The sequence below is a fragment of the Coregonus lavaretus genome, assembly GCF_964263955.1.
Source record: "Coregonus lavaretus genome assembly, chromosome: 5".
Lineage (NCBI taxonomy): Eukaryota > Metazoa > Chordata > Actinopteri > Salmoniformes > Salmonidae > Coregonus > Coregonus lavaretus.
In genome coordinates, this window is record NC_139992.1 from 20,412,544 (window position 1) to 20,432,487 (window position 19,944).

General features: G+C 45.7%; 1 pseudogene across 1 annotated transcript in view; it reads right to left on the minus strand.

The window, feature by feature from the left end:
* Window positions 1–101: 101 nt before the first annotated feature.
* The window catches only part of LOC311129592 (guanylate-binding protein 3-like), a 29,100-nt pseudogene continuing 9,257 nt past the window's right edge, over window positions 102–19,944 (minus strand). Inside the window, exons 6-10 of the transcript in view lie at window positions 1,460–1,740; window positions 1,063–1,275; window positions 829–931; window positions 474–667; window positions 102–323 (exon numbers count right to left, since the gene is read on the minus strand). The product of the transcript in view is annotated as a guanylate-binding protein 3-like (transcript). The remainder of the gene's footprint in view (window positions 324–473; window positions 668–828; window positions 932–1,062; window positions 1,276–1,459; window positions 1,741–19,944) is intronic.

A 19,944-nucleotide genomic window follows, 5' to 3' on the forward strand; every position in this document is an offset into this window, starting at 1 on the left:
TCATTAACTTTAATAAATACTGATTGAATCAATAATTTATGAAACTTATTGTATATGGGAATAATAATAATTTTGTAGCTTATTTTCCTCGAGAACTTTCATCAGAACAACTTTGAAAAGAATTTCACAGCCATTCCTTCAAGTTTGGGGAATATTCCTGGTAGGAACATTGTAGCTGCAGTCCCAACAGTATCCAGAGCCTTGCTAATGAATGACGGCCTATTCTCTTCCTCTTGTGCCTTCGCATCCTTAAGGGCATCTATCTCTCTTTGCATTTGGCTTGCTTTGTCATCAAATCCTTGCTGGAGGAGGTCACTCTGCTCCTGAAATGACAAATACAGTTTGTAACATACAGTACATCAGACATAGTGTATACCTGACAAATGCAGTGTACACATCAGACACACATCGTATTACTACAGTTACTGTAGTTTTAAAGTGTACTTCTCAATGTTTGTGTTTTTGGTTCCTACCTTGAGTCTGGCCTGCAGAACTCTATCGTGCTCTGCGACGGCATTTCTGCTGTCTCTCTCCATCCTGTCCATCAACTGGTTCACATTTTCCTCATATGTCCTCAGCTGGTCCGCTCTCAACCTCTCCTAGACTACCAGCTGCTCCTCCATGGCGCGATTCTCCCGCTCAGATGCCTCCCTTCTTGCTTCCTCGGCTAAAGAGGAAGAGAGTATGTGTGACAGAGAGAGACTGAGGGAAAGAGAGTGAGAGGTAAGCCTTCATGTGGTGGTCATTAGAATGTTGTCGTCAGGACATGTGTATTGTCCTTGTAGCACACTGATTTGGCAGATGTTAGTTACATATTTATTATATCACCTTCTGCTCTCTGCTCAGCTTCAGTGAGGGACTGGTCTGCTGACAGGATGGCCTGACCAATGCTTGCCTTCCTTTCCAAGTACTCCTTCAGTACATCTTTAGCCTTGAACAACCACATACGATGTTTAACTTTCAACATCACATCAGTCCATTCATAACTCCTTTAAACAGCATCCACAAAACATGATAATTGCATACTGTCCTAAAATAGCTGAAGCACCACCTCCAACATACCTTCACTCCCCTGCCTCCCTCAGATCTGTATTCGCTGGTGGCCAGTTTCAGGTCGTTGCAGTACACTTTGTATCCTCCAGGGATCATGTAGGAGCCAACCCTTATTTGCTCCTCCAGGGGGGCAAAGATGCATTCGATTTTGGACTCACATGCCTTCTGGGACTCCTTGTAGTTCCTCTCACAGATCTTCTCGTACTCCTCCTGAAGCACTTTCTACAAAAAGAGGTTGGTTCAGAATGTACCAGAACGAACCAGAATGTCTTGGTTGAGTTGAGGTAATAAAATGGTACCATAAAGTGATAGTTCACCCAAAATACAAATTAACCTAATCTTGTTAAATACATGTATCATTGAATTTAATATTGACTCATTGAATATAGAATCTACACTCCCATACCATGATCTCCAACTGGTACTTCTGGTCCTCGTCTTTAAAGGAGCTGTTGATGAATATGGCCACAGCCTCCTTCTCCATGACAGCATGTACTTCAGACAGCTCCTCTTGGGTCTCTGTGGGGTAGGCCACCCAGTCAGCCATGCCCCTCTGGTAGTGGGCCCTGGCCCTCTCGATGGCGCAAGAGTTCTCTATCTGGGCCAGCGCCACCACAGCATTGTCCAGGCAGGGGATCTGCCCGCTCCGGATGGCAGACACATATGTCTCTGCCAGGTTCCCCAGCACTGCAGGAGAGAGAGGGAGAGAGAGGGAGAGAGTGTGTGAGTGAGTGAGCAAGCGGAATCTGCATATATACACTCAGTGGCAGGTTTATTAGGTTCACGAAAATAGTTTGCTCCTACAGACAGTGCGTCACGTTTGCTGTGACTTGCTATATAAAGCAGGCAGACATCGAGGCATTCAGTTACTGTTCAATTGAACATTAGAATGGGCAAAACGAGTGACCTAAGCAACTTTTAGCGTGGTATGATCGTCTGTGCAAGGCGCGCCGGTTCCAGTATCTCAGAAACGTCCGGCTTCCTGGGCATTTCACGTACGACAGTGTCTAGGGTTTGCCGAGAATGGTGCGACAAACAAAAAACATGCAGTCTGTGGCAGTCCTGTGGGCGAAAAAAGCTTGTTGATGAGAGAGGTCGAAGGAGAATGGCAAGAAACGAGCAAGCTAACAGGCAGGCCATAAACAGGCAAATAACGGCGCAGTAAAATAGTGGTGTGCAGAATGGCATTTCGGAACTAACAACTCGTTGGTCCTTGTCACGGATTGGCTATTGCATCAGATGACCGCACTGGATTCTACTCCTATCAGCTAAAACCAAAAATAAGCGACTCCACTGGACAATTGAGAAGTGGAAAAAAATTGCCTGGTCCGACGAATTCCGGTTCCTGTTGCGTCATGCTGATGGCATAGTCAGGATTTGGCGTAAGCAGCATAAGTCCCATCCTGCCTGGTGTCAACGGTTTAGGCTGGTGGGGGGGGGGGGGGGGTGTAATGGTTAGGGGAATGTTTTCCTGGCAGACGTTGGGGTCCCTTGATACCAATTGTGCAAAGTTTGAACGCGACACTTTGTAGAATCCATGCCCAGAAGAATTCAGGCTGTTCTGGATAAAATTGGGGGTCCAACCCGGTTCCTGATGGGCATACCTAATAAACTGGACACTGACTGACTTATATACAGTGCATTCGGAAAGTATTCAGACCCTTTGACTTTTTCCACATTTTGTTACGTTAGCCTTATTCTAAAATGGATTTAATTGTTTTTTTTCCCTCATCACTCTACACACAATACCCCTTAATTACAAAGCAAAAACAGGTTTTTAGATTTTTTTGCAAATATATAAAAAACTAAACTGAAATAACATTTACATAAGTATTCAGACCCTTTACTCAGTACTTTGTTGAAGCTTTTGGCAGCGATTACAGCCTCGAGTCTTCTTGGGTATGACGCTACAAGCTTGGCACACCTGTATTTGGGGAGTTTCTCCCATTCTTCTCTGCAGATCCTGTCAATCTCTGTCAGGTTGGATGGGGAGCGTCGATGCACAGCTATTTTCAGGTCTCTCCAGAGATGTTCGATTGGGTTCAAATCCGGGCTCTGGCTGTGCATTTCAAGGACATTAAGAGACTTGTCCCGAAGCCACTCCTGCGTTGTCTTGGCTGGGTGCTTAGGGTCGTTGTCCTGTTGGAAGATGAACCTTCACAGTAGGGATGGTGCCAGGTTTCCTCCAGACGTGACGCTTGACATTCAGGCCAAAGAGTTCAATCTTGGTTTCATCAGACCAGAGAATCTTGTATCTCATGGTCTGAGAGTCCTTTAGGTGCCTTTTGGCAAACTCCAAGCGGGCTGTCTTGTGCCTTTTACTGAGGAGTGGCTTCCGTCTGGCCACTCTACCATAAAGACCTGATAGGTGGAGTGCTGCAGAGATGGTTGTCCTTCTGGAAGGTTCTTCCATCTCCACAGAGGAACTCAGGAGCTCTGTCAGAGTGACCATCGGGTTCTTGGTCACCTCCCTGATCAAGGCCCTTCTCCCCCGATTGCTTAGTTTGGCTGGGCCGCCAGCTCTAGGAAGAGTCTTGGTGGTTCCAAACTTCTTCCATATTTAGCATGATGGAGGCCATTGTGTTCTTGGGGACCTTCAATGCTGAGCTCCACAGACAATTCCTTTGACCTCATGGCTTGGTTTTTGCTCTGACATGCACTGTCAACTGTGGGACCTTATATAGACATGTGTGTGCCTTTCCAAATCAAGTCCAATCAATTTAATTTCCACAGGTGGACTCATATCAAGTTGTAGAAACATCTCAAGGATGATCAATGGAAACAGGATGCACCTGAGCTCAATTTCGAGTATCATAGCAAAGGGTCTGACTACGTATGTTATATAAGATCTGTTTTTTATTTTTTATACATTAGCAAAAATGTCTAAACCTGTTTTCGCTTTGTCATTGGGGGGCATTGTGTGTAGATTGATGAGGAAAAAAATATATTTAATCCATTTTAGAAAAAGGCTGTAACATAAACTGTGGAAAAAGGGAAGGGTTCTGAATACTTTCCGAATGCACTGTATACACACACACACATATACAGTGGGGAAAAAAGTATTTAGTCAGCCACCAATTGTGCAAGTTCTCCCACTTAAAAAGATGAGAGAGGCCTGTAATTTTCATCATAGGTACACGTCAACTATGACAGACAAAATGAGAAAAAAAATCCAGAAAATAACATTGTAGGATTTTTAATGAATTTATTTGCAAATTATGGTGGAAAATAAGTATTTGGTCAATAACAAAAGTTTCTCAATACTTTGTTATATACCCTTTGTTGGCAATGACACAGGTCAACCGTTTTCTGTAAGTCTTCACAAGGTTTTCACACACTGTTGCTGGTATTTTGGCCCATTCCTCCATGCAGATCTCCTCTAGAGCAGTGATGTTTTGGGGCTGTCGCTGGGCAACACGGACTTTCAACTCCCTCCAAAGATTTTCTATGGGGTTGAGATCTGGAGACTGGCTAGGCCACTCCAGGACCTTGAAAAGCCACTCCTTCGTTGCCCGGGAGGTGTGTTTGGGATCATTGTCATGCTGAAAGACCCAGCCACGTTTCATCTTCAATGCCCTTGCTGATGGAAGGAGGTTTTCACTCAAAATCTCACGATACATGGCCCCATTCATTCTTGCCTTTACACGGATCAGTCGTCCTGGTCCCTTTGCAGAAAAACAGCCCCAAAGCATGATGTTTCCACCCCCATGCTTCACAGTAGGTATGGTGTTCTTTGGATGCAACTCAGCATTCTTTGTCCTCCAAATACGACAAGTTGAGTTTTTACCAAAGAGTTATATTTTGGTTTCATTTGACCATATGACATTCTCCCAATCCTCTTCTTGATCATCCAAATGCACTCTAGCAAACTTCAGACTGGCCTGGACATGTACTGGCTTAAGCAGGGGGACACGTCTGGCACTGCAGGATTTGAGTCCCTGGCGGCGTAGTGTGTTACTGATGGTAGGCTTTGTTACTTTGGTCCCAGCTCTCTGCAGGTCATTCACTAGGTCCCTCCGTGTGGTTCTGGGATTTTTGCTCACCATTCTTGTGATCATTTTGACCCCACGGGGTGAGATCTTGCGTGGAGCCCCAGATCGAGGGAGATTATCAGTGGTCTTGTATGTCTTCCACTTCCTAATAATTGCTCCCACAGTTGATTTCTTCAAACCAAGCTGCTTACCTATTGCATATTCAGTCTTCCCAGCCTGGTGCAGGTCTACAATTTTGTTTCTGGTGTCCTTTGACAGCTCTTTGGTCTTGGCCATAGTGGAGTTTGGAGTGTGACTGTTTGAGGTTGTGGACAGGTGTCTTTTATACTGATAACAAGTTCAAACAGGTGCCATTAATACAGGTAACGAGTGGAGGACAGAGGAGCCTCTTAAAGAAGAAGTTACAGGTCTGTGAGAGCCAGAAATCTTGCTTGTTTGTAGGTGACCAAATACTTATTTTCCACCATAATTTGCAAATAAATTCATTAAAAATCCTACAATGTGATTTTCAGGAATTTTTTTCTCAATTTGTCTGTCATAGTTGACGATTACCTATGATGAAAACTACAGGCCTCTCTCATCTTTTTAAGTGGGAGAACTTGCATAATTGGTGGCTGACTAAATACTTTTTTTCCCCACTGTATATATATATATATAGATATGTGTGTGTGTATATGTATATATGTATATATATATATATATATGTATATATGTATATATATATATATATATATATATATATATATATATATATATATATATATATATATATACATACACATACAGTGGGGAGAACAAGTATTTGATACACTACCGATTCTGCAGGTTTTCCTACTTACAAAGCATGTAGAGGTCTGTAATTTTTATCATAGGTACACTTCAACTGTGAGAGACAGAATCTAAAACAAAAATCCAGAAAATCACATTGAATGATTTTTTTTGTAATTAATTTGCATTTTATTGCATGCCATACGTATTTGATCACCTACCAACCAGTAAGAATTCAGGCTCTCACAGACCTGTTAGTTTTTCTTTAAGAAGCCCTCCTGTTCTCCACTCATTACCTGTATTAACTGCACCTGTTTGAACTCGTTACCTGTATAAAAGACACCTGTCCATACACTCAATCAAACCGACTCCAACCTCTCCACAATGGCCAAGACCAGAGAGCTGTGTAACGACATCAGGGATGAAATTGTAGACCTGCACAAGGCTGGGATGGGCTACAGGACAATAGGCAAGCAGCTTGGTGAGAAGGCAACAACTGTTGGCGCAATTATTAGAAAATGGAAGAAGTTCAAGATGACGGTCAATCACCCTCTGTCTGGGGCTCCATGCAAGATCTCACCTTGTGGGGCATCAATGATCATGAGGAAGGTGAGGGATCAGCCCAGAACTACACGGCAGGACCTGGTCAATGACCTGAAGAGAGCTGGGACCACAGTCTCAAAGAAAACCATTAGTAACACACTACGCCGTCATGGATTAAAATCCTGCAGCGCACGCAAGGTCCCTCTGCTCAAGCCAGCGCATGTCCAGGCCCATCTGAAGTTTCCCAATGACCATCTGGACGATCCAGAGCAGGAATGGGAGAAGGTCATGTGGTCTGATGAGACAAAAATTGAGCTTTTTGGTCTAACCTCCACTCGCCGTGTTTGGAGGAAGAAGAAGGATGAGTACAACCCCAAGAACACCATCCCAACCTGAAGCATGGAGGTGGAAACATCATTCTTATGGGGATGCTTTTCTGAAAAGGGGACAGGACGACTGCACCGTATTGAGGGGAGGATGGATGGGGCCATGTATCGCGAGATCTTGGCCAACAACCTCCTTCCCTCAGTAAGAGCATTGAAGATGGGTCGTGGCTGGGTCTTTCAGCATGACAACAACCAGAAACACACAGCCAGGGCAACTAAGGAGTGGCTCCGTAAGAAGCATCTCAAGGTCCTGGAGTGGCCTAGCCAGTCTCCAGACCTGAACCCAATAGAAAATCTTTGGAGGGAGCTGAAAGTCCGTATTGCCCAGCGACAGCCCCGAAACCTGAATGATCTGGAGAAGGTCTGTATGGAGGAGTGGGCCAAAATCCCTGCTGCAGTGTGTGCAAACCTGGTCAAGACCTACAGGAAAAGTATGATCTCTGTAATTGCAAACAGAGGTTTCTGTACCAAATATTAAGTTATGCTTTTTTCATGTATCAAATACTTATGTCATGCAATAAAATGCCAATGAATTACTTAAAAATCATACAATGTGATTTTCTGGATTTTTGTTTTAGATTCCTCTCACAATTGAAGTGTACCTATGATAAAAATTACAGACCTCTACATGCTTTGTAAGTAGGAAAACCTGCAAATTCGGCAGTGTATCAAATACTTGTTCTCCCCACTGTACATACACACACACACACATATGTACACTACCGTTCAAAAGTTTGGGGTCACTTAGAAATGTCCTTGTTTTCGAAAGGAAAGTAATTTTTTTGTCCATTAAAATAATGTCAAATTGATCAGAAATACCGTGTAGACATTGTTAATGTTGTAAATGGATATTGTAGCTGGAAACGGCTGATTTTTAATTGAATATCTACATAGGCTTACAGAGGCCCATTATCAGCAACCATCAGTCCGGTGTTCCAATGGCACGTTGTGTTTGCTAAGCCAAGTTTATCATTTTAAAAGGCTAATTGATCATTAGAAAACCCTTTGATATTATGTTAGCACAGCTGAAAGCTGTTGTGCTGATTAAAGAAGCAATAAAACTGGCCTTCTTGAGATTAGTTGAGTATCTGGAGCATCAGCAATTGTGGGTTCGACTACAGGCTCAAAATGGCCAGAAACAAATAACTTTCTTCTGAAACTCGTCAGTCTATTCTTGTTCTGAGAAATGAAGGCTATTCTATGTGAGAAATTGCGAAGAAACTGAAGATCTCGTTGATAGATTAATTATTAATGACTAATTATTACACCCTGAAACTGTGTATAATGTGTTAGAAATGTGTTTGTGTAGGACCAGTAAAGACTATGGCATTGAGCCACTATTTAGCAATGTGAGTAAGAGTTAGGCCAGACAACAAAGGACAAGGAGAACTGCCTACAGGCAACTGATAACTGAGGAATTTAGGGAGTAGAGAAACTGTTAGGCTTTTTAATGAGTATGAAAACATGATGCAGAATATTGTGAGAACGGCAATAACTGAGGAATGCAGGGAGTAGGCTATGATAAGAAAGTGTGTATGTATGAGTGAGTGTGTGTGTGTGTATGTATGTGTGTATGCATGTGTGTGTGTGTGTATCTGTGTGTGTGTGTGGATGTATGTGTGTGTGTGTGTGTGTGTATGTATGTGTGTGTGTGTGTGTGTGTGTGTGTGAACTGATGGTCAGGAGAGCAGTTTTAGAGTGGAAAACTACAGCCCGCCTACAGAGGGGAGGGATTTTTTTGTATGACGTATGAGTATAAAAGATGGACTCTGAAATTGTGATGGCAGAATTCTCAATGAAGAAAGATCTCTGACTATGCAGATCGGGACTCTGTCCGTTACTTAAATCCCAAAAGACTTACAACCTTTTGGGAGACGCACAGAGACACTGAAATAGTTTGTTTAATAATTCACATAACAGCTTGGTCCTTCGTGGCCGGACTCCAATACCTGCTTTTGTCAATCCAGGTAACTCTGAAAACCGTCGACGGGCGAATGATACATTCGTAAATAGAAAGTCCTGCTCTTTGACATTAAGGGTTAAAACAGGCCAGAGGACACCTGATTAATGACAGAGACGGTGACAGAATCCAAACCTACATTGAATCTCGGCTGCAAGGATAAGGTCAGTAGTCTTTATTCATTAATTGGGGCAGTCTGGGATTGCTCAGGGTGGATCCGTAACGATTCACGGTAATAGGCCATTACCAAAATAAACTACCCTGTATGCAGAGAACCTGGGGTTAAAGACATACAGGGAAGAGAAGGGATTGTTGAGTAACCTGTAATAGATTATAGAACAGTCAACAAATAATCTGGGTTAAACAAATACAAAAAGTACACCAGAGAAGGAATTAAAATAGCATGTTGTAAGGGATCGGGGTTTGGCAGGATCTAGACAGAGTCTGACACTTCCCCGATCTACTGAGAGGGGGAGTCATCAGACTCAATCTGGTTCACCTGAGTTCTGAGCACACCTGTCAGTAATTAGTATAGGATTTAAGGTGTGCTCAGAAGCTCAGTCGGCGCGAGGTATTGTTCCATTGTGACTTGCTAAGCGTTTTGTTCGGACTGAGAGAGAGAGAGTTTGTTGTTTTGATTACCCGTGTATCCGACCAGTGCCTTGTTATTTGACTCCCCGTATTGCTTAATCCTCTACTTGTCTACCCCAGTGATTACCGTTCTCGGATCCTGTGCCTGTGACCTCGACTACGACTAAGCCCGCTCCTTTGGTACCCCTGCCTGTCTATGCCTGGCCCGGTTTTGACCACAGCCCGCCCGACCACGATTAAGCCTTTCCCTTGTCTGTACTTTAATAAAGCATCGCTATTCTGCGATTGGATCTTACCACTCTGTCCGAGTATTCATTACAGAATACCTCGCCCTTACCATGGATCCAGCGGAATTCCAGAGGCGATGGGAGATACAGGAGAAATGCATGGATGAACTCCTACAGCTACTCAACGCTGGTGCAGCGGAAGGCACCACCCCGAGTACGGTCAGTCCTCGTCATGCACCTCCGATTTCTATACCGACAGGGTACGACGGGGAACCTGGCAAATGTCAGGGGTTTCTACTCCAGATGTCCCTGTATATGTCGTATAATCATTCCATGTTTTCCGATGACCGTAGCAGGGTGGATTTCATGATTTCTCTGCTAACGGGAAGAGCACTGGATTGGGCTACTGCGCTTTGGGCAGCTGAGGTCCCCGAGCTGAATGAGGAAGTTCAGTTCAAGAGACTGTTTCAAGAGGTGTTCGACCACCCAGTATCTGGGCGTAGTGTGGGAGATCAGCTATGCGAACTTCAGCAGGGCCGTCGCACAGTAGCCGACTACGCTTTAGAGTTCCGTACTATAGCAGCCGGTAGCGGATGGAGCGAGACTGCTTTGCTCACAGTTTTCCGTAGAGGGCTGCGCAAAGACGTACAGACTGAGTTGGCTTGTCGAGGAGATATCACTACGCTACATGAGTTTATCAAAATTGCCATCTCTATTGATAATCTTATAGTGCAACACAAGGCATCCACAGTTCGGGAGCCCTCGATCACTGGTCCTATGCAAGCGACAGAGCGGAGGAGAGAATCTGAGGAGGAACCTATGCAACTGGGGCGGTCACCTCTACAAGGGTCGGTGAGACAACAACGTCGGCAAGACGGACTATGCCTGTATTGTGGTCAGTCGGGTCATTTCGTGCGTCAATGTCAGGTACGACCTAACCGTACCTCAGGATATCGCCTCGGAACTGCCAAACCGGTGAGTGAGACTCCCGTTTTGAACATTACAGCTAAACAAATGTATGTACCTGTTACCTTATCTGTCGGAGAGAAAGTGCGCAGGTTGGAAGGACTTATTGATTCCGGAGCGGCGGCCAGCTTTCTGGATATGGGTCTTGCTGAGGAGTTGGGAGTTCAACTTATTCCTATTCAACCTCCCCTGCGAGTCAACGCGCTAGACGGTGAGCCCATGGGCACTGGGTTCATTACGCACCGTACCGGGGAGATCAAGTTACAAGTGGGCGCCATACACCAGGAGAACATCTTTTTTTTCGTCATCTCCGCTCCACGGGAGCCACTAGTTCTCGGCCACCCCTGGCTCGTCCTCCATGATCCGGTCATCTCCTGGAAATCTGGCGATATCACAGCTTGGAGTGAGGTATGTAGGGCAGAGTGCCTCAATTTACCGTGCAAAACGTCTACTGTGGAGGATGCGCAGGGTGCGGTGTCTACTGTGGTCCCTACAGAATACCAGGATTACGCGCAGGTGTTCTCCAAGGAGAGGGCTACCGTGTTACCACCTCATCGGGCCTGGGACTGCGGGATTGATCTACTATCCGGAGGTACACCTCCTCGTGGAAGAATCTACCCGTTGTCACAGCCTGAACGAGAAGCGATGAGTCAGTATGTTGATGAGGCGCTACAGCAAGGGGCCATTCGCCCATCGACGTCTCCCGCCGCATCCAGTTTTTTCTTTGTGAAGAAAAAGGATGGCGGACTGCGTCCTTGTATCGACTATCGAGGGTTGAACGATATCACCATAAAAAATCGTTATCCCCTTCCTTTGATTCCAGCCGCCCTTGAACAGGTGGGACAGGCCTCCATGTACAGTAAACTGGACCTCAGGAGTGCGTACAATCTGGTGCGTATTAGAGAGGGGGATGAATGGAAGACCGCCTTCATCACACATCGAGGACACTACGAATATTGTGTCATGCCCTATGGACTTACCAACGCGCCCTCAGTATTTCAGGCGTTCATGAATGACATTTTCAGAGACATGATTGATCGATTTGTCATAGTATACATTGATGACATCCTCATATATTCTAACTCGCTGAGTGAACATGTGTCCCATGTACGACAGGTTCTGGATCGGCTCCTACAACATTCTCTGTTTGTGAAGGCAGAAAAAAGCGAATTCCACGTCACTACGATTTCCTTCCTTGGGGCCATACTCACTCCCGACGGTGTTAAACTGGATGAATCTAAGGTGCAAGCGGTACAAGACTGGCCTCAACCCAAGACGGTGAAGGAGCTCCAGAGGTTCTTAGGGTTTGCCAATTACTATAGACGGTTCGTGCGTAATTTCAGCACAACCGCAGCGCCTCTGTCGGCGATGACCAGCTACAAGGGTCGCGGTCTGAACTGGACGGAGGGGGCAGTGCGTGCGTTTGAGACGCTGAAGCAACGTTTTACCACCGCTCCTATTCTATGTCAGCCGGACCCTACCTTACCGTTTATCGTGGAAGTGGACGCTTCGGAGGTTGGAGTTGGAGCCGTGTTATCCCAACGCCAAGGTGAGCCGCCTAAATCACGACCCTGTGCTTTCTTTTCCCGGAAATTGAATGCTGCCGAGCAGAACTATGACGTGGGTAATCGGGAATTACTGGCGGTGAAGTTAGCCCTGGAGGAGTGGAGACATTGGTTGGAGGGAGCAGAGCATCCGTTCCAGGTGCTCACGGACCACCGCAACCTGGAGTATCTTCACAGCGCCAAACGACTGAACTCCCGACAGGCCAGGTGGTCTTTATTCTTCAACCGGTTCCGATTCACTGTGTCTTATATCCCCGGGTCCAAGAATGGTAAGGCGGATGCGCTTTCCCGACGGTTCGAGCGCACGGAAAGACCCGTGGAGCCAGAAACTATTCTCCCCATGAGTTACCGTGCTGGACCGGTGAGGTGGGCTATTGATGACACGATTCAGGAGAGCTTACAAGCGGAACCAGCCCCTCCAGAAACCCCGGAGTCTAAGGTGTTTGTGCCAGCTTCTCTTCGCCCTCAACTGATGGAATGGTGCCACACATTGCTGGGATCTGGTCATCCTGGAATCACTCGAACGACACGACTCATCAGCCGAAAATACTGGTGGGATTCCCTCGCAGATGACGTCAGAGACTATGTCTTATCCTGTCCAGTATGTGCCCAGTCCAAGGTACCTCGTGCACTACCGGAGGGTAAGCTGATGCCATTGCCAACTCCTCAACAACCATGGTCGCACATTGCTATGGACTTTATTACCGACCTACCTGAATCAGAGGGCCATACTGTAATTCTCGTGGTCATCGATCGTTTCTCCAAGATGTGTCGGTTAGTACCTATGACCCGTTTGCCTAACGCCACTCAGATGGCTGAGACTATGTTTACCCAGGTGTTCCGGCAGTTTGGTGTCCCGGAGGATATTGTTTCCGACCGGGGACCCCAGTTTGTATCCCGGGTATGGAAGGCGTTCTGCGAACGCTTGGGCATTTCGGTTAGCCTAACCTCCGGATATCATCCCCAGGCCAATGGGCAGACAGAACGGCTCAACCAGGAAATTGGGAAATATCTACGGCAACAATGTTCGCGGCAACCGCAAGAGTGGAGTCGATTCCTTCCTTGGGTAGAGTATGCTCAGAACTCACTCATTCACACCTCCCTACGTTTAACGCCCTTCCAGTGTGTTCTAGGGTATCAACCTCCCCTGTTTCCGTGGGATACCGCATCAGGGATGGTACCGGCGGTGGACGAGTGGTTCCGTCGGAGTGCGCAGGTCTGGGAGACGGCCCATCAACATCTCAGCCAAGCCTCACAACAACAAAAGACCTACGCCGACCGACGCCGGAGACCTACTCCCATTTATCAACCCGGGCAACGAGTGTGGCTGTCTACCCGAGACCTGCGGTTCCGACGGAGCTGCAAGAAGCTCCAACCCAGGTACATTGGTCCCTTCAAAGTACAGAGGCGTATTAACCCTGTCACCTACCGTCTGTTCCTCCCTCGACACTACAGGATAAACCCTACGTTCCACGTCTCCCTGCTGAAACCTGTCCATTATAGCCCGATGTATCCACCAATCGCTCAACAACCTACTACACCACCTTTGGAGGATGAACAGGACACCATCTATACAGTCCACGAGATACTGGAGTCAAGACGGAGACGAGGGGGCATCGAATATCTCGTGGACTGGGAGGGATATGGACCTGAGGAACGGTCCTGGGTTCCGGCTAAGGATATACTGGATCCCGCTCTCAAGGCCACTTTCCACGCTGAGCACCCAGATCAGCCAGGACCCCGACCCAGAGGAAGACCACCCGGTAGAGGTAGAAGGCCGTCAGGAGCCGGCCCTGGGGAGGGGGATACTGTAAGGGATCGGGGTTTGGCAGGATCTAGACAGAGTCTGACACTTCCCCGATCTACTGAGAGGGGGAGTCATCAGACTCGATCTGGTTCACCTGAGTTCTGAGCACACCTGTCAGTAATTAGTATAGGATTTAAGGTGTGCTCAGAAGCTCAGTCGGCGCGAGGTATTGTTCCATTGTGACTTGCTAAGCGTTTTGTTCGGACTGAGAGAGAGAGAGTTTGTTGTTTTGATTACCCGTGTATCCGACCAGTGCCTTGTTATTTGACTCCCCGTATTGCTTAATCCTCTACTTGTCTACCCCAGTGATTACCGTTCTCGGATCCTGTGCCTGTGACCTCGACTACGACTAAGCCCGCTCCTTTGGTACCCCTGCCTGTCTATGCCTGGCCCGGTTTTGACCACAGCCCGCCCGACCACGATTAAGCCTTTCCCTTGTCTGTACTTTAATAAAGCATCGCTATTCTGCGATTGGATCTTACCACTCTGTCCGAGTATTCATTACACATGTGTGAGAAATAGAATATTAGTCATGTCAAAAGTCACAAACAACTGTAGATTTTGCTGTAACTCTATCCGTTCTGGAGCCTTACAAACTCCGTGTTACCGATGGTGTTAACCAATAATCATGTAAGGTTGTATACGTTTGAGACCTAATGTTTGCTCAAAAGTCACATCTATGAATAATTCCAGGTGGTTGTATAGAGGAGGGAGAACCCATTCCTGTTGTATGAGACTGTCAGGAATTATCAAGATTACATTGTGGGGATAAATTCCTCCGTAGAGTAGGATATAATTCTGGGGGACTAGTCAAGAATACCTATACAGGGAGGAGTGATTCCAGGTGTTGTGGTGTGAAGCTGTTTTGAATTGCTAAGGGATTTTTAACAGTACCAACCATGGGGGGCAAATCCTCACAAGAGGTCCCAGAATTTACTGGGGACGAGAAATACATGGAAATGCGAGACAAACTAAATGTGTATTATGGACATATTTGGAGAAAGAAATATGGCTTTACTGGGCGACTTTATGTAATTAAACTGGCAACCATGATTAAACAAATGCATGTAAATTGTGGTACTGATCTAAAGAAACAGAAAAGAGAGGGCTTAGAAACAGCCAGGGTGTGGCTAGTAGAAGCTAGAAAGCGGGAAGAAGGCAGGAAGAAAAGAGAAGTGAGTGAGAGTGAAAGAGAAGTGAAGGTTGAGGTCTCCGTGCCTCTCCCAGAGCAGAGGGCAGAAAGGTTATATCCAAACTTGGCAGACCAGGCATGGAGAGAAAATCCAGATGATGAATACGTAGGGAGGAGAAGGAGAGTGCAGGGGAATAATGTCGCCCCCCCACCGGCCCCACCTCCCTATGAGGAAGAAGGGGCTGGAGGAGGAAGGGAAGATGAAGGTGAGGAAGAGCCAGAGGTAGAGGAGTACAGGACAAGGGCAGAGAAAGTCAGACAGGAGGCTAAAAGGGAGAAAGAGAAAAGGAAAAAGCTAGAGTCAGAAGGGGATAGAATCAGATGGGGCTGGCAGTGGTAAGGGTAAAATGGAGCAATCCTATCCCTTAATAGCCCTGCCAAACCCCAGAGCAGGAGAAGACAACCAGCCTGATACCTTACAAGTATACAGAGCATGGACTCAGAGAGATGTAGTGAGAGCAGTGGAAGGGCTACCCCACCCCAAGACGGGGATACACCAGTTCAGAAGAGATATGGAAGGGCTGACCGCCAGCTTTAAGCTGAATACAGGGGAACTAGAGAGGGCAGTCAGACAGATAGTGTTAAAAGACTGGGCGGCAGTGAGAGGGAACTGGGTTCCCGGAGATGGGAATGCGCAGGTCCTAGAGTGGGCAGAAGGATGGGCTTATGGAGATAGGTTGGCACAACTCTGTGATAATCTGAGAGAATATTATCACAGACATGCCGACTTCTCCAAAGTCTATGAGTGTAAACAGGGAGACAGTGAGACTATTAGTCAATACCTAGAGAGACTGAGATATGTGTTCAATGCAAACAGTGGGCTAATAGATCCAGGACCAGGGGCACCAGAGGGTCCGTATCACCAACAGTTAAAGATTGCCTTCCTAAGTGGAATGAGGCCAGAAATCTCTCAAACAATAAAAAATACCCTAATTGGCTGGGGGACGGCCACCTTAGCTGAGGTTAAACGTTATGCAATCCATCATGAACAGAATGTAAAGGAATGAAACAAGAGAAAGGAAGCGAAGGGAGCTGAGTACCTAGTGGCAGTCCTAGGGGAGATGGGAGGTAGGAGAGACTGGAAGGACCTAGGAGAGAAGAGAGGCAACGGTAATAGTGGAGGCAGGAGTGAATGGAAGTGTTTCAATTGTGACAAAACGGGACATTTTGCTAGAGAATGTGAGGAACCGTGTTGTCACTGTGGAAGGAAAGGGCACCAGTCAAGAAACTGTAAGCAGAAGGGGAAGAGAGGAAAAGGAGGAAAGTATAATCCAGGCAGAGGAGGAAGAGAGAGGGGGAGAAAGACAGAATCAGAGGAAGAAGAGGAGGCATGACTAGAGTGGGAGGAAGAGAGAAATCAGGAGAAGCAGGAGAGAGAACTGGAGGTGTTTTGATCTGTCTCTTGTAGATTTGGCATTACAACAGGAACAGAAACCATACTTAACATTGACAGTAATGGGTAAAAAGATAACATTTCTCTGTGATACTGGGGCAGACCGTACCTGTATTTGTAAAGATAATGCACCAGAGGGAATTGACATTAATGGAGAAAAGATTATAGTGCGATCAGCCTCTGGTCATAAAGGTATTGAACAACTGTCTGCACCAGTAACACTGAAACATGTAAAGACAGGGAGTGAAGCTACTCTTCCTGTACTGATTTCAGTACAATGTCCTGTTAATCTATTGGGAAGAGATGCGATGACGCAGTTAAACATAGAAGTAAGACCGACAGTGAGGGGAATGCAGGCTCATGTGGTAAAAGATAATATGGTTGTAAGTGGTGAAGGGGAACCATGTTATTGGTATAGCCAGGACCTGTTGAGGGGAGGTAACTCAGACATACCAAAGACCTTAGTAGACTTGACTAAAACCCTATTACCTGACTCACCTAAAATGACAGAGGATGACTTACATTGTACTCTGTGGTATAATACACACTCTGGCCCTAGTAAAGAATATGAGGAAGCTCAGAAAGGACAATAGGCTTGAAATGGTTTCATTATAATGACACCCATGCAGCGGCAGAAGTCGAATTGGGGCCACAGAGTCAGCAATTCTATAGAGAGAGATGGAGCCCACATGTCTCCTTGGCAAAGGAAGCTCAAGAGGAGTGGTTAGATCTGGGGAAATGGGTGACACAGGCAAAGTATGTTAAAGACGGGCAGACTGCTCCTAACGGGGACCAACATAGCCAATCAACCGGCCGACATCGTAGGAAGTTGAATTGGAGAGCAGGTTCCACACCCGCTGTGCACCTAGACATAGGATGATAATTGATGACCAGACATTTTCCTCAGAGGATCAAGAAAGAGACCTTGAGATTGTACCTCTAGAGTTGTGGTCTAAGGGACCAGCCGATGTGGGGTTAACTCCAGTCCAGGTGGTTCCGCGGTCAAACAATAGGCCATACCAAAAACAATATCCAATGAAACCAGAAGCCATTATAGGGATTACTCCCACATTTGACCACTTACACAAAGGTGGAGTGGTAATCTCGGGGGATGAGGCACAGTGTAATTCACCTGTATTTCCAGTAAAGAAGGCAGCTCCAAGCAATGATTGGCGAATGGTAATGGAACTACAGGGGGTAAATAAGTCCTACAATTTTTTCCCAGGCTATCACACGTAACCTGGGAATGTTTGAACCCCAAGAGGGGAGCCAAATTTTGATATACGTCGATGATATACTGGTAGCAAACCCCTTGAAGGAGGGGTGTAAAAAGGATACTCTCCAGTTGTTAACTTTTATGGCAGGACAAGGGCACAAGGTCAGTAAAAATAAACTACAACTCTGGCAGAAAGAGGTAATATATCTAGGTCACACGATAACGCAGGATGGGAGAACCCTAAACTCGTCAAGAAAAACAGCAATATTAGAAGCTCCTAAACCTCTGAATAAGAAACAAATGATGAGCTTTTTGGGAATGATAAATTACTGTCGAGCATGGATTCCCCATTATGCATTACACACTGGAAAATTGAGTGATCTTATTGCAATTATTGACCTCTTCAACGGTGCTGGCGTTCCCTAGATATGACAGACCATTCACTCAAACTGTGGATTGTAGAGAGGGATATATGACATCAGTACTGACACAAAAACATGGGGACAAAAATAAACCGGTAGCATATTTTTCTTCCAGACTTGATGAGGTGGCTCAGGCAATGCCTGTCTGTTTGCAATCAGTTGTGGCAGCTGCTAATGCAGTGCAGGATTCAGCTTCAATAGTACTATACCATGATCTAACCTTAAAAGTTCCACATGCAGTGTCAATTCTGCTATTGGAACACAAGATGACGTACATGTCACCAGCACGACACCTATCTTGTATGATAAGATTGCTGAACATGCCAAATCTAACTATTGAACGATGTACAACACTGAATCCTGCAACATTGGTTCCAGTTGTGAATGATGGTAGTCCCCATAACTGTATTGAAGAAACTGAAAAAAATAGTACTACCCAGGCCTGATTTAACAGACTTAGCTATACCATTTTGTGAAGTAACAATGTTTGTTGATGGATCTTCTAGGAAGAATCCTGATGGCACGAATGCAACTGGTTATGCTGTAGTGACAGAGATCGAGGTTCTAGCTGCTGAACCATTGCCAAGAAACTACTCTGCCCAACAGGCAGAGATAGTGGCATTAACAAAAGCATGCCAACTGGGTAAAGGGAAGGTTATAACTATCTATACCGACAGTGCATATGCCTTTAATACCGTACATGTCTTTGCTGCCCAGTGGAAGAATAGAGGAATGGTTATGACTTCGGGTAAACCAATAACACATGCAAAGTTGATTCTTGACCTCCTAGATGCAGTACTATTACCAAAAAAGCTCGCAATATGTAAGTGTGAGGCGCATACTACAGGGAAGGATAGCATTACTTTGGGGAATGCAAAGGCAGATGAGGAAGCTAAGAAGGCTGGGTCAAAACACTTCTCTGGTTCCAGTCAGCTGTCAAAAGAGGAAGTTTCGATAGACAGGGATCTACTTATAGAGAGCTACAGTAGGGCCCCAATTAAGGAAGTTCACAGATGGGTGAAGCAAGGCGCAGTAAATAAGGAAGGAATATGGGTCAAAGATAGCTTACCAATTCTCCCGAAATCACTGTTTTAGATATGCTGCAATATTGACACACGGGCAAAGCCATGTGTCAACCGGAGGGATGGTAGAGCAGATTAGACAACACTTTGTTGCATATGGGATTACAAATTATTTAAAAAACTTTTGTTCAAGATGTGTTATCTGTGCTCAAAGTAATCACCAGGGCAGACAAATGGCACCTCTGGGTGAGTACCCTCCGGCTAAGTACCCCTTTCAACTATTAGAAATGGACTTTATAGAGCTGACCAGGAGTGAGGGAAAGAAGTGGTGTTTGACTATAATAGACAAATACACTAAATGGGTAGAAGCTTTCCCTACCTCCTCAGCAGGTGCTATAACAGTAGCAAAAGCAATATGCCAGGATATAATGCCAAGGTTCGGCCTTCCAGAAACAATTTTTTCTGATAATGGATCCCATTTTGCTAATCAAGTAATAGATCATATTGGACAGAAGTTACAAATAAACATGAAGAAGCATTGTTCGTATAGCCCGAAATCGGCTGGACTTATCGAACGCATGAATCAGACGATTAAGGCTAGATTACGAAAAACTCACATGAGCACAGGAAGGAATTGGGTACAATGTCTGCCAATCGTACTAATGACTATCCGAATAACACCAGATAAGAATGGATTGTCCCCCTTTGAGAAAGTGTTTGGAAGACCTTACAGGATGCCGCAGTTGGCAGGGCCAGAACAGGCAGACATAGAAGTAGAAGACACGTTGGCACAACACATGAGAAGACTGTTCATTAACCAAACACGTATGTCAAAGATTTT